At 38.6% G+C, this 12980-nt stretch overlaps 1 long non-coding RNA gene across 1 annotated transcript; it reads left to right on the top strand.

Annotated features, from left to right (window-relative positions):
* The first annotated feature begins 2485 nt into the window (after positions 1-2485).
* LOC128283761 (uncharacterized) lies at positions 2486-3210 on the top strand. Its single transcript, XR_008274173.1, has 2 exons — positions 2486-2637; positions 3037-3210. It is a non-coding gene; the product is annotated as an uncharacterized LOC128283761 (long non-coding RNA).
* The last annotated feature ends 9770 nt before the right edge of the window (positions 3211-12980 follow it).

Here is a 12980-nt window from a genome sequence, read left to right as displayed (position 1 = left end):
GCATGTTAGCTATATGGATGTGTTAAGTTACTTGAAATGTTAGATAAATTTGAACTCCCTACCAAATTCTTTAGGCAACCCATGTTAGAAATTTCGGTATTGAGATGTCTAGATCTTTCGGCCATTGTAGCTATGGAGGAATAAAGTTTTTGTTTCTTGTTAAATTGGATGAATCTTGTTGTATGAGTGCTTGAACAAACTATGATTAAATGGATGCATAGATTCAAAGTGGGAAGAAATGGGCTATTATATTTGATGCTAATGCCGAATATGAAGATGATCAACTTGAATAAATAATATTCAGCTAGCATGATATGTTATGAAATATTAAGTAGATGATATAATTGATTGATGAAGTGGCTAATAGGGAGTTTTAATGAAATTTTGCCAAGGCCGAATGTATCATGAAGTAAATAAAAAATGCTAAATGTGCATTATGTGCTTATATGTGTATTCGGCCAGGGAAGTTCGACATGAAGCTTTGATAGGTTTGAGAGATGAATGACCGAATAAGCTATAGGTTATGTATGGATGAATTTTATGCATATGTGTGTGTGTGTGGCATTAGTAGTTAATGGCATTCGGCATTGTTTAATTAAAATTAGAAATGAATGCTTGAAAGTTAAATAGGTCGCTCTAATGACCAAATATGCTAAATCTAATATATGGACAAATGATACGAATGAATTGGTTTTTGAAATGTATATGGTTGCCGTATGTATGTGTTTGATTGAGAAGTAAATTTGTTTGATTTAGCTCAAGAGCCTAGAGGATCAAAGTTGGATAAGGGAAAGGAAAAAGTGATCGAAGAGCCGTCGTAATCGTTCGGCAACTTCCGAGGTAAGTTTTAAGTGATCAAATGTTGAGTAAATTCAATCATAATAGGACATAATGAGTTGATTTAATAAGATATGATGTGGCCATGATATGTCTTAAACTCAAATGGTAAGTTCATAAGTGTTTGGACTTGGAAATTTAAGAGCAAATTGTAATAATTTGCTTAGGACAGCAGCAGTAACGTGAATTCAGAAAATCACTATAAATTGTTGGTGTGGAATTATAGGCTGAATAAAAAATGTAATCAAAGCTTAATTAGTCTAGTTTCTTATAAAAGAGACCATGTAAGCAAAGAAATTTCCTATAAAGAGATATTTAAAGTTGTGTGAGACAGCTCCAGAATGACTCCGAAATCCCCTGTTCTGTTTTTAGAAAATCATTATAATTTGTACAAAAATGTTTACGAGATAAAATTTATATGCTTAGACTCCTTAATGAGTCTAGTTTCAAATGAAATCAAATAGAACATATTTTGAATTCCTTACGATGAGAAATTTGATTCGTAGTGAAGAGTGGTCAGATTAGTCAAATAGTGAAACAGGGGAAACTTTAAGAAAAATCTGGTATTGATTGGCCAAACCTAAAATTCTGAAAATTTTATGGACGGAAGATATATGAGTCTATATTCAGGGAAAATTAACAGTAATTGATTTTGAGTTTTGTAGCTCCAGTTATAAATAATTTAGTGACTATTGCTCAAGAAAACAGCTTGTAGTGAATATGTGAAGTTATTGTAAACATTGATGAAACTATTTGAGTTGCTTATAAGCTATTGCTGAAATTGATGTACAAGATAAATATATATGTATATGTGGTAAAGCCGAATGGCTAATGTGAAATATGTATGAAATATGTATATGTGGTAAAGCCGAATGGCTAATGTGAAATATGTATGAGATATGTATATGTGGTAAAGCCGAATGGCTAATGTGAAATATATATATGAGATATGTATATGTGGTAAAGCCGAATGGCTAATGTGAAATGTGTATGAGATATGTATATGTGGTAAAGCCGAATGGCTAATGTGAAATATATATATATGAGATATGTATATGTGGTAAAGCAGAATGGCTAGTGCGAAATATGAATGAGATATGTATATGTGGTAAAGCCGAATGGCTAATGGGAAATATGTATGAGATATGTATATGTGGTAAAGCCGAATGGCTAGTGTGAAATATGAATGAGATATGTATATGTGGTAAAGCCGAATGGCTAATGTGAAATGTGTATGAGATATGTATATGTGGTAAAGCCGAATGGCTAATGTGAAATATATATATGAGATATGTATATGTGGTAAAGCCGAATGGCTAGTGTGAAATATGAATGAGATATGTATATGTGGTAAAGCCGAATGGCTAGTGTGAAATATGAATGAGATATGTATATGTGGTAAAGCCGAATGGCTAGTGTGAAATATGTATGAGATATGTATATGTGGTAAAGCCGAATGGCTAGTGTGAAATATATAGGAGATGTGTGTATATTGTGGCCGAATGACCAAATGCGAAAGGTGTGTATTATTAGATATTTGATGAGGCAAATGAATTACAAATATGAGAGTCGATGTGAATATTGTAACATGTGATTAAATGTACATGAAACTTGGAAATATATTCCGGGTAAGACCCGATGACTATGTGTGGAGATTATGTCCGGGTAAGACCCGATGACTACGTGTGGAGATTTTGTCCGGGTAAGACCCAATAACTACGTGTGGGGACTATTCGAGCTAAAGGTTTCGCTGAAGATTCGAGTAAAGCATAAGATTATACGACTTCACAGTAACAATTGGTAATAAATACGTTCAATGCGTTAAGTTGGCCAGGTATGTATTTTGAGATTATATTTAAGCTTGATTTGGACTAAATCACAAGGTCGTTATGTGATGCATATGTGAGTAAAGCAATAAGACTGTTCTATGATTATTGTGCGTTTGGTCAATGTGGAAAGTTAGGTGAAAATATGTAATGTACCTATGTTTATAGGAGATCACTATCAAGTGAGAATTTATCTGCCTATTATATATGATGAGATGTGCATATTCGGTAAAGGGATGGTATGCCCGAAGGAAGAGTGAAATAAAAATACGAACAACTATGTTATAATTTGATTGTTATCTGTTGACATTGCTTAAAACTTACTAAGCATTGTAATGCTTACTCCGTTTACTTTGTTTCCTCTGTTTTATAGATCTCATTTGGAAGCTACAGGCTCGGGGATCGTCAGCAACTAGTCACACTATCACTATCCACTGCTTGTTACTGTTATGTTTTGAATTATTTTATGGCATGTAAAGAATAGACCAGTGGCCGAAGAATATTTTGGTTAATGTATATAAGCCATGCGAAAATGGCATCTTTTGAATGTGTACTTATAGAAGTTAAATCGTATCCCTGATTGTCTTTAGTATTTACCTAAAGGAACGTTCTTTATAAAAAAAAATATATTCAAAATTTTTACTGTTCGGATATGAGTTTCAAGTCCGATAATGCCCCTTTACCTATTCCGGCGACGGATACGGGATAGGGGTGTTACAATATCTCTGCTCCATTGGCCCGGAGCCGCTTAGAAATAGACCCCCGAATTTCGTTTCCCGTACTTGCCCCAGCAACCCTTTCCAAAACCTAGAGCATTGCCTGGGACTGAGCATCATCCCTGGCACCTCGATCATGAGACTCTACCTCCGTTGCCGGTGGTACCGATGCATCTGCTGCCAGCACATGTCCAAAAGACGAAGATTCAACCTGAGCATTACCTCGGCCACGTCCACGGCCTCTTCCACGTGCTGCTCGTGTACTCATGTCGTATTATCTGATTAAGAATTTTATGAATCAGTTTAATATTTCCGTGTTTATTATAGATGTCTTATGAATAACAGTAATTCAGAGTTTGAGTTTGTTTCCTTTTACGGTAGCCTAGCTATAGTCTCAGTCTACTTATCAGAGTTTCTATAGTTCCAGTGTTACCCTAACTAAATTACCATGATAAGGTTTTGTACAAGCATATAACAGATATTTCAGAAACAATCAGAAAGGCTCAATAAACTTATAGACTTGGGCCGGAGATTCGGTGTGCCACCTTCCAAAAAAAACCTAATTTTAGAAAATCGATTTTAATCTCTAAAATCATCTATTTGCAAAGAGAAAATACTGGAAACATTCTAGAAAACAATTCATAATCAAGTTCCAAAAAAAAATATTTTTGAAAGCCTTTATTCAGTGTTTCTTTACAAACTCTCGTTTTTTGACCCGTTCCACAGCCGAGTTGTTGCAACTTAGCTCTGATACCACTAAATGTAACACCCCAAACCCGGCCCAGACATTATGGCCAGATCTGACGTGTCACATGGACTTACGACTTAGTATGCATTCGCTGGTTTAAGTGATTGGGGTGGTCTTTGTAAAAACAGCGGTTGAATGAAAAGCCGATTTATCAATATTTAGGCTATCCATTTGTTTTGCTTGTTGATTCTTGAAAATGTTCATTAATTTTGAAAACCCGCGCAGCCTAACACTAGCAGTTTCGTCATAGTATAAATATAATCAGAAAGTAAAACCATAGCGTAAAAATAAATTAAAATAGCGGCCTTATTACAACTTAAAACCCAAAATTAAATCAAAATATAAAAATAATAAAAATAAACTAACTTAGAAAAACCAACTTTGCAGATGATGTGGCCACTCCGAATCCCTCACAGCTCCAAACCCACTATGGTTGAGGATTTCCTGTAGAGATGAAAATAAAGGGTGAGTTCGGTAAACTCAATGTGTAACATAAACCAACCATAGCCCAAAACAAATCAAACCTCAGAGTTAGACTTATCCAGGCCTTGGCCCAGTACAGATATCAGAATGAAACCCATAGGCCCATAGCAGATACAAAACAAATATATCATGAATGCAGAAATCCCAACCCAGATCCATCCATAACACCCCCATACTAGCCTTACACCATGTGGGGAGACTACTCGACCCACCCAACTGCTACACACCACAGAAATTGCAGCGAGGCTGCCAGATATTGTGACGAAGTCACCAGATACAAATATTGTGGCTAGGCCACCAGAACATATATATATATATATATATATATATATATATATGTGTGTGTGTGTGTGTGTGTGCAAAGCCACCAGATTGCAGCGAGGCTACCAGATATTATGACGAAGTCACCAGAACAGACATATGTGGCGAGGCCACCAGATTGCTGCGAGGCTGCCAGAACGCTTCCTCCATCAATATAAACCCATGTCCCATGCAACAGAAATAATATGTCATGGAAAACGTTTACAGAAACAGAACATCATGCTTTTTAGAAAAAAATAACCCTAGGGGTAAAATCGTAGTTTTGCATGCATAAGTGTATTTCAGTAATTATTACCTATTGCTAAGGTTTCATGCTCATTCTAACGTTTACCAAGTAATCAGAAGTACTTACCTCGTCTTTTTACCAAAGTGGGCCTGTTGGCCCATTGGCCCGTTTTCGGCCCATTAAGCCCAAAAATACCGTTGTGCATGAAAATGCACACTCTGCACTCTAATCATCCAAATGTACCATATTCATTAACAACTATCTCACGAAGCCTCGACGTCATGAAGTTCTAAAATACCAACGTTTCGGTAGTTCGGCTTTTACCGATTCAGTCTAAGGGAGGGTGTCATTTACGCACCAGGTTGATGACGATTGATGACGATATCTTCCACGCGATAATTCTACAATCGATCACTAACACATTAGACTTACGAATTAATGTTAACTAACATAAATCCACATCAACTAACGCAATCATCACACAAGTTAGTCATTTACGCACGAGGGGCAAAATAGTCATTTTACCCTCTAGGGGTAAATCGGTAGTCCTACCCTACAGGGGTATTTCGGTAATTCTACCTTACAAGGGTATTTCTGTAATTTTATAAATCGACGGTAAAATGGTAATTCTGTAAATCAAGGGTACTTTGGTAATTTTACAAGTCGAGGGTATTTCAATAATTTTACAGGTTGAGGGTATTTCAGTAATTTCACAAATTAGGGGTATTTTGGTAATTTTACAAACTAGGGGTATTTTGGTAATTTTACAAACCAAGGGTATTTTGGTAATTTTACAACTTATCCACTTGGGCATATGGACCCATTGGGACCACATAGCCCATCGCAGCCCGAAATAGCGTCCTACTGCTAGAGTAATGAGAAATACACACCTATTAGGAGACTGTAGTTAATCCGCGCTCCAAACACTCTTAGCTGACGCCCAACCCAAACGAGCACGTTACAAAGCGAAAGGGATCAGCCAAGAAGGGTATGCCTACTCTCCTCATGGTTTGCTCTATTTAAAGCCAACTTTCCATCTACTCTTATGTTAGCTTCCCGATGTGGGATCCCTCCATCACCAGAGTTTAAAACCAACACCAACTCTTGCCATCCCAACATAGCAAAATAATTAGCCTTTACGTGCAAAGGGATTCGAACCAAAGTCCTCTCACATGCCAACTCACGCCACCACCACTAGGCCATCAACTCATTTGTGTCATAAATCCAACATATTAAACTTTAAAGTGCACCTACTTGCTTCCAGATTTATTGAAAAGAAAAACCAAAATGTGACATCCCTAAAGTGACCCTAGTCGGAAAGCGATTTCGGGACCGCTAAACCGAGTCACTAAATTATTTGAGTATGATAGTTACTGTCTAAATATGTGAATATGCATGTGTGATAATTTCTTTATTGAAGTTTTGCTTAATTATAGGTGAATTTTAGTGATTAGGACTTATGTGAGAAAATTTAGAAATGTGCTAGGCAAATGTAAGGTGGCCTAGTAATACATGTGGGAAAAGGGTTGTCCTTGCATGTCAAATAACCCCTTTTCCTAAGGTGAGTGGCCGGCCATGACTAGGTGATGGGCAAGGAAAACATGTCCTAGACATGTTGGCCTAGTGCATGATGTAAGGGAGAATAAAGAAATGGAAAAAAAAGATAATGATGAAAAAAAATGGGTGTGGATGCTCTTTTTCCGTGAGAAACAAAGAAAAAAGGGAAGAAAAATTTGTTGCTCATCCTTGGGTGCCTTGGCGAATAGAAGAAAGGAAATTGAAAAAAAAATATATTGGTGTTCATCTTCTACCTTAGGAGCCGAAAGTTAAAGAAGGAAGGGGATATGGCATTCGGTCATCTTAAGCTCAAAAACAAGGTTAGTAATTCTTGTTAGATTTTGGGATTTTAGCTTAACTTAAGTTATTTACTAAGTTCTTCAATTAGCCCATGCTAAAATTTTGGTTTTGGGTGGTGAATGAAGCATTCGCCATGGTTGATAGTGAAGAAATTTGATTACCTTCTTCATGTTTGAATGAGTAATTGTGGATGGGTAAAGTATGAGTTAGTTAAATGTTCATATAGGTGGTTTGGGTGGTAGGAAAAGAAATCGGCTTGTGTGTGTATGTGAAATTTCCGAATTTGAACTAGGAAGTTATTGAGTAATGTTTGTATTTTAAGTGATAGAATAGAGTGAATGCTTGGAATGTGATGTAAATGAATTATAAGTTGGATTAAAGGCTGTTATATTGTCTTATCATTTCCGGGAATGTTCTTTGTCAAGAAAATTGAGGGTTGATGTTTAAGTAATGTAAGTATAGGTATATTCGGCTTGTAGTTTTATAAATGTGATATGAGTGTTAAGTCCGAATAATGTTTAAGTACGAATGTATTTGGATGGATGTGTTTATGAGTGTGACTTGAGATAAAACGGTGTTAGTCATTATAAATAACCATAATTGTAGAATGTGTTAAATATATATATTCGGCCTTAACATAGATATGCATATATCTATAAAGTTGTTAATGCCCAAGTAAGATGTTGGGTTGTGCATGACTAGAGAATATATGTATATATGCGTATGGTGTTTGATAGTTAACCAATAAGTCATATGTACCTCAACCTTATAATATACATGTGTTATATTAAATCGTCTATTTGAATTGGAATTAAATGAATTCAATTGTTCAAAAACAAGCTCAAGAGCTCAAAGGATCGAAGTTGGACAAGGGAAAGAAAAAGTAATTGAATAAGCCATTGAAGACGTGCGACAACATCCGAGGTAAGTCATTAAGCACATATGTTTGATATTGCTTAAATGATTGGAAAATCTATGCAATTGTGTTTAATGGAATGCTATATATGTATAAATGAAATTGTATGTGTATGGAGTGATGACAATTGTTGAATGTAAAAGAAATAGTGAAATGTGTAGAAAGTTTGCTTTCGGCACTAAGTGTCTTGAACAATACGTGTGTATGGTGACGAGATTGGCACTAAGTGTGCGTGCTGGAAATATATGGCACTAAGTGTGCATGCTGGAAATATATGGCACTAAGTGTGCATGCTAGAAAAATACGGCACTGGGTGTGCGAGCTCGAAGGGTATGGCACTATGTGTGCGGGCTTAAATTGCATGGCACTAAGTGTGCGAAATCAAGTATTAAGCACTGTGTGTGCGTACTCTATATATATGGAGGGTGTGTCTCCATCGAGTTGAGTATGGACAGCGGATCGGGTAAGTACCTCGAGCTCATGACAAATAGAAAATACGTTCATGCTCGGGGTTGAATTTGGTAAGCCTTAAATCTATGTGATGATTGAAATTGTATGATTGTGGTGGAAATGAGTTAGTGTGTGAAAATGCTTCAAATATCTTGTTGTGTAGAATATGAAATGTGGATGTATGACTTGGTATGAGATTGGACCAAAAGGTCCGAGGAATTATGGTATAGATTCGATATGGATGAGTACCTAGCCTCGTTTATTGTTCATGTTGTAGTAACTTTATCGGTGGATTGATGAATGCTTATGACTTCTTGAGTTATAAACTCACTCGGTGTTTTCTTGTCACCCATTTTAGGTCTCTCGGACTCGAATTGTTTGCGTGATCGAACCGTCGTTGAAGTCATCACACCGGCTGAAATATTTTGGTATTGTCTTCGTTGTTGAAGAACATTTGGCATGTATAGGCTATTATATTTTGTTGAACTGTGGGTTGTAAACTTTAAGCCATGCGAAAATGGCCTATGTGGTCGGTTGAGTGTGCTTCTAAAACCTATAGTCACAAGTCTTAGAAACCTTAATTTTGATAAGGTGGCCATAGCTTGTATTATGTATGATGAATTATAGTTGGCCATGGAAGAATTATGAAATAGTCATTGTTTGCTTTAGTAACAGATGCTGCCAGCAGCAGTGAGGTGAGATTGAAAAATCACTAAAAATAGTAGAAGTAGAATTAAATAGTGAATGAATTATGAAATTGAACCTTGATGAATTTACTTTCATATGGAAGAAACGAAACGGTCATATGAGTCAGATTTTAAGAGATATTCAGGTTTTCGTGAAACAGGGCCAGAACGGTTTCTGGATCCCCTGCTCCGACTTTGAAAATTTACCATAAATTATCCAAAAACAATTAGAATTCATGCGTTATATGCATAGATTCCCCTTTGAGTCTAGTTTCATTAGAAACAAACATTATGAGCATTGGAGCTCTGTACGAGATGATATCCAGGTTGTAATTCCCAAAGGTCAGTGTAGTCGAACCCTGAAACAGGGGTGACTTTAACTAATAAACTGTACCAATTGGCCCTACCAAAAATTCTAGAAAAAAATTTGTAGATGGAATTATGAGTCTAGTTTCAGGGAAAATTTACGGAACTGGTTTTCGAGTTCGGGAACTCGAGATATGATTTTTAAGGTAACAGTGATGCAGTTTTCCAGCCTGTCTGGAAATGCCAAATTGGTTGGTACCTTGAGAGGATTTGGCCCGTTAACCCCTCGTGTCCGACACCGGTGACGGTCACGGGTTTGGGGTGTTACATTTTATTGGTATCAGAGCTATGGTTTAGTCGGTTCTAGGACTACCATAGCGCGTGTGAGTCTAGCTATACATGCCAAATTGTTAGTGCTTAATAATGTGATGACTTGACGGTTGAAATTTTTGTTTTGATTAGCAATGGAACCCGGTAGAGACCCTTGGCGGATGACGTTGAAAGTGTAGCGGCTGCTCTGCGCAAGGGACACCGCCTGTTGAGCCTCGATCATCCGCGAATAATCAAAATGAAGGGCGAAACAAGCCTTCTTCACCATGATGAATGAGTGGGTCGCGCAATATGCTCGAACCAATCCGGCTGTCCAACCATTCCCGAATTTAAATACTCCACCCCAAGAGCCCGCAATGCCTCCGATTCTTCGATCCTGTGAGGCTGAGTAAACCACCGTGGACTTGATTAGGAAGCGTGGGGCTGAGGAGTTCAAGGCCATAGTTCTTGATGATGCCGAAAAGGCCGAGTTACGCTCGATAACACCATTAGAGTGTTAGATGAACTGTCATGCACACCGATGAATGTCTTAAGTGTGCTATATCCTTGTTAAGAGACTCACTTACTATTGGTGGAGGACTTTAATTTCCATAGTCCCAAATGAACGAGTTACTTGGGATTTCTTTCAATCCAAATTTCGAAGAAATACATTAGTCAACGGTTCATCGATCGAAGCGTAAGGAATTCTTGGAACTCAAGCAAGGCGGATGATCAGATATCGAATACTGAACATGAGTTCGTAAGACTTAGTCGGTATGCTCGGAGTGTGTGGCTGATGAGGTTGCGATGTGCAAAAGATTTGAAGAAGGATTGAATGAAGAGTTAAAGTTACTAGTGGGAATTTTGGAGATAAAGGAGTTCGTGACACTAGTCGAACGAGCTGCAAGGCGGAAGAACTTGGGAAGGAGAAGAAGAAGGCTGAATTTGAAGCAAGAGATTACCGTAAAAGATCGACGAGTAAAGCTCCGTCTCGGCTGTAAAGAGGTTCAGGGAGGACACCAGTAAGTCGAGGACGACTGCGGGAATTTCCATTAGAGCCCGACCATTGACGGACTCCCGAGCTACTTCAATAGCTAGTGTGGGCAATAATCATCAAGAGCGACCTGAATGCCCCCATTGTGGAAGACGACACCTAGGTGAATGTTGGGGTAAGTCCGTTAACCGGGCCTGTTACGGATGTGGTTCGAAGGACCACTTCATTAGAGATTGCACGGAACTAGATGAGAAGAATAAGATGCAAGGTGCAAGATCTAGTGGGGCGACAGCTAGAGGTAGACCCCGAGGATTTCAGGAGGTAGGGGTGGTAATCGAGAGGAGCCACTGATACGGCTGTTCGATCCGAGACCCACGCTCCTGCTAGAGCATATGCCATCCGCGCACAAGAGGAGGCATCCTCCCCTGACGTTATCACTGGTACTTTCACTCTCTTTGATACTAGTGTGATTGCATTGATTGACCCTGGCTCTACTCATTCATATGTATGTGAAACCTTAGCATCCAAGAAGACTCTACTGTTGAGTCTCTCGAGTTCGTAATTCAAGTGTCAAACCCTTTGGGTCAATACGTATTCGTTGATAAAGTGTGCAAGAGATGCCCCTAATAATTCGAGAATCCTATTTTCCTACCGATCGATGCTTCTACCATTTGATGAATTCGATGTTATTCTTGGTATGGATTGGCTAACCGTACATGAGGCAGTGGTGAACTGCGAAAAGAAAACCATTGATTTGAGGAGTGCAAATAATGAGATAGTCCGAGTTGAGTCTACCCAATTAAAGGGAGCCTCAGTGTTTTCAAAGATAGATTTGAGATTGGGGTACTATCAGTTGAGGGTCCGAGAATCGGACATACCCAAAATCGCTTTTAGAACGAGGTACGGTTACTACGAATTCTTGGTGATGCCGCTTGGGCTCACTAATGCCCCTGCGGTGTTTATGGATTTAATGAATAGAATTTTCAGCCATACTTGGATCGGTTCGTAGTTGTATTTATCGATGACATTTTGGTCTATTCGAGAGATAAACCGAACATCTTGAACACCGAGGCTAGTGTTGCAAATCTTACGAGATAAGCGTTATACACAAAGTTCAAGAAATGTGAATTTTGGTTGAAAGAGGTTAGCTTTTTGGGGCACGTGGTGTCCGTCGACGGTGTCGGTGGACCCAACAAAATTTCAGCCATAGTCAATTGGAAACCACCAAGGAATGTTACCGAAGTTAGGAGCTTTTGGGGCTTGCGGATACTATCGACGATTTGTGAAAGGTTTTTCGGTGATAGCTGCACCGATGACAAAACTACTTCAAAAAGATGTTAAGTTCGAGTGGTGAACACTCACAAGAAAGTTTCGATCGACTAAAGACCCGTTAACCGAGGCCCCAGACTAGTACAGCCGAGTCCGGTAAAGAGTTTGTCATATCTGATGGCGCATCCTTGCTTGGGTTAGGTTATGTGTTGATGCAAGAAGGTCGAGTTGTGGCTTACGCGTCGAGACAACTAAAGCCGCATGAGAGAAACTATCCGACCCATGACCTTGAACTAGCAGCCATAGTGTTCGCCTTGAAGATATGGCGGCATTACTTGTTTGGGAAAAGGTGTCACATTTATTCGGACCACAAGAGTCTAAAATATTTGATGACTCAGAGAGATTTAAACCTGCGACAAAGACGTTGGCTTGAGTTGTTGAAAGACTATGAACTCATCATTGATTATCACCCGGGAAAGGCCAACGTGGTGGCCGATGCCTTAAGTTGCAAGGCACTGTTTGCTTTGAGAGCAATGGATGCTCATCTATCCGTTTCACCCGATGAGGTGCTAGTAGTCGAATTAGAGACCAAACCGTTATTGATTCATCAAGTACTCGAATCTCAGAAGGTCGACGCCGAATTGGTCGCTAAGCGAGCCGAATGTGTTTCGAATGAGGAATCGGAATTTCAGATTGATGACAATGATTGCTTGACATTCAAGGGTCGATTATGTATTCCAAGGAATTCGGAACTTGTTTCGATGATTTTGAACGAGGCTCACAGTAGTTGAATGTCAGTCCACCCGGGGTAGTACTAAAATGTACAATGACCTGAAACGTCAATTTTGGTGGCCCGGTATGAAACGGGACATTTCAGAATTTGTTTCAAAGTGTTTGATATGTCAACAAGTGAAAGCGGAACATCAAGTGCCATCGGGATTACTTCAGCCAATCATGATACCCGAATGGAAATGAGATCGAGTAACAATGGACTTTGTGTCTGGGTTACCGTTGACTCAGAATAAGAAAGACTCGG

Source organism: Gossypium arboreum, chromosome 2 (assembly GCF_025698485.1).
Source record: "Gossypium arboreum isolate Shixiya-1 chromosome 2, ASM2569848v2, whole genome shotgun sequence".
NCBI classification, from domain to species: Eukaryota; Viridiplantae; Streptophyta; class Magnoliopsida; order Malvales; family Malvaceae; genus Gossypium; species Gossypium arboreum.
Note: the sequence above shows the minus strand (reverse complement) of the source record. Positions and strands in the feature narration are given on the sequence as shown.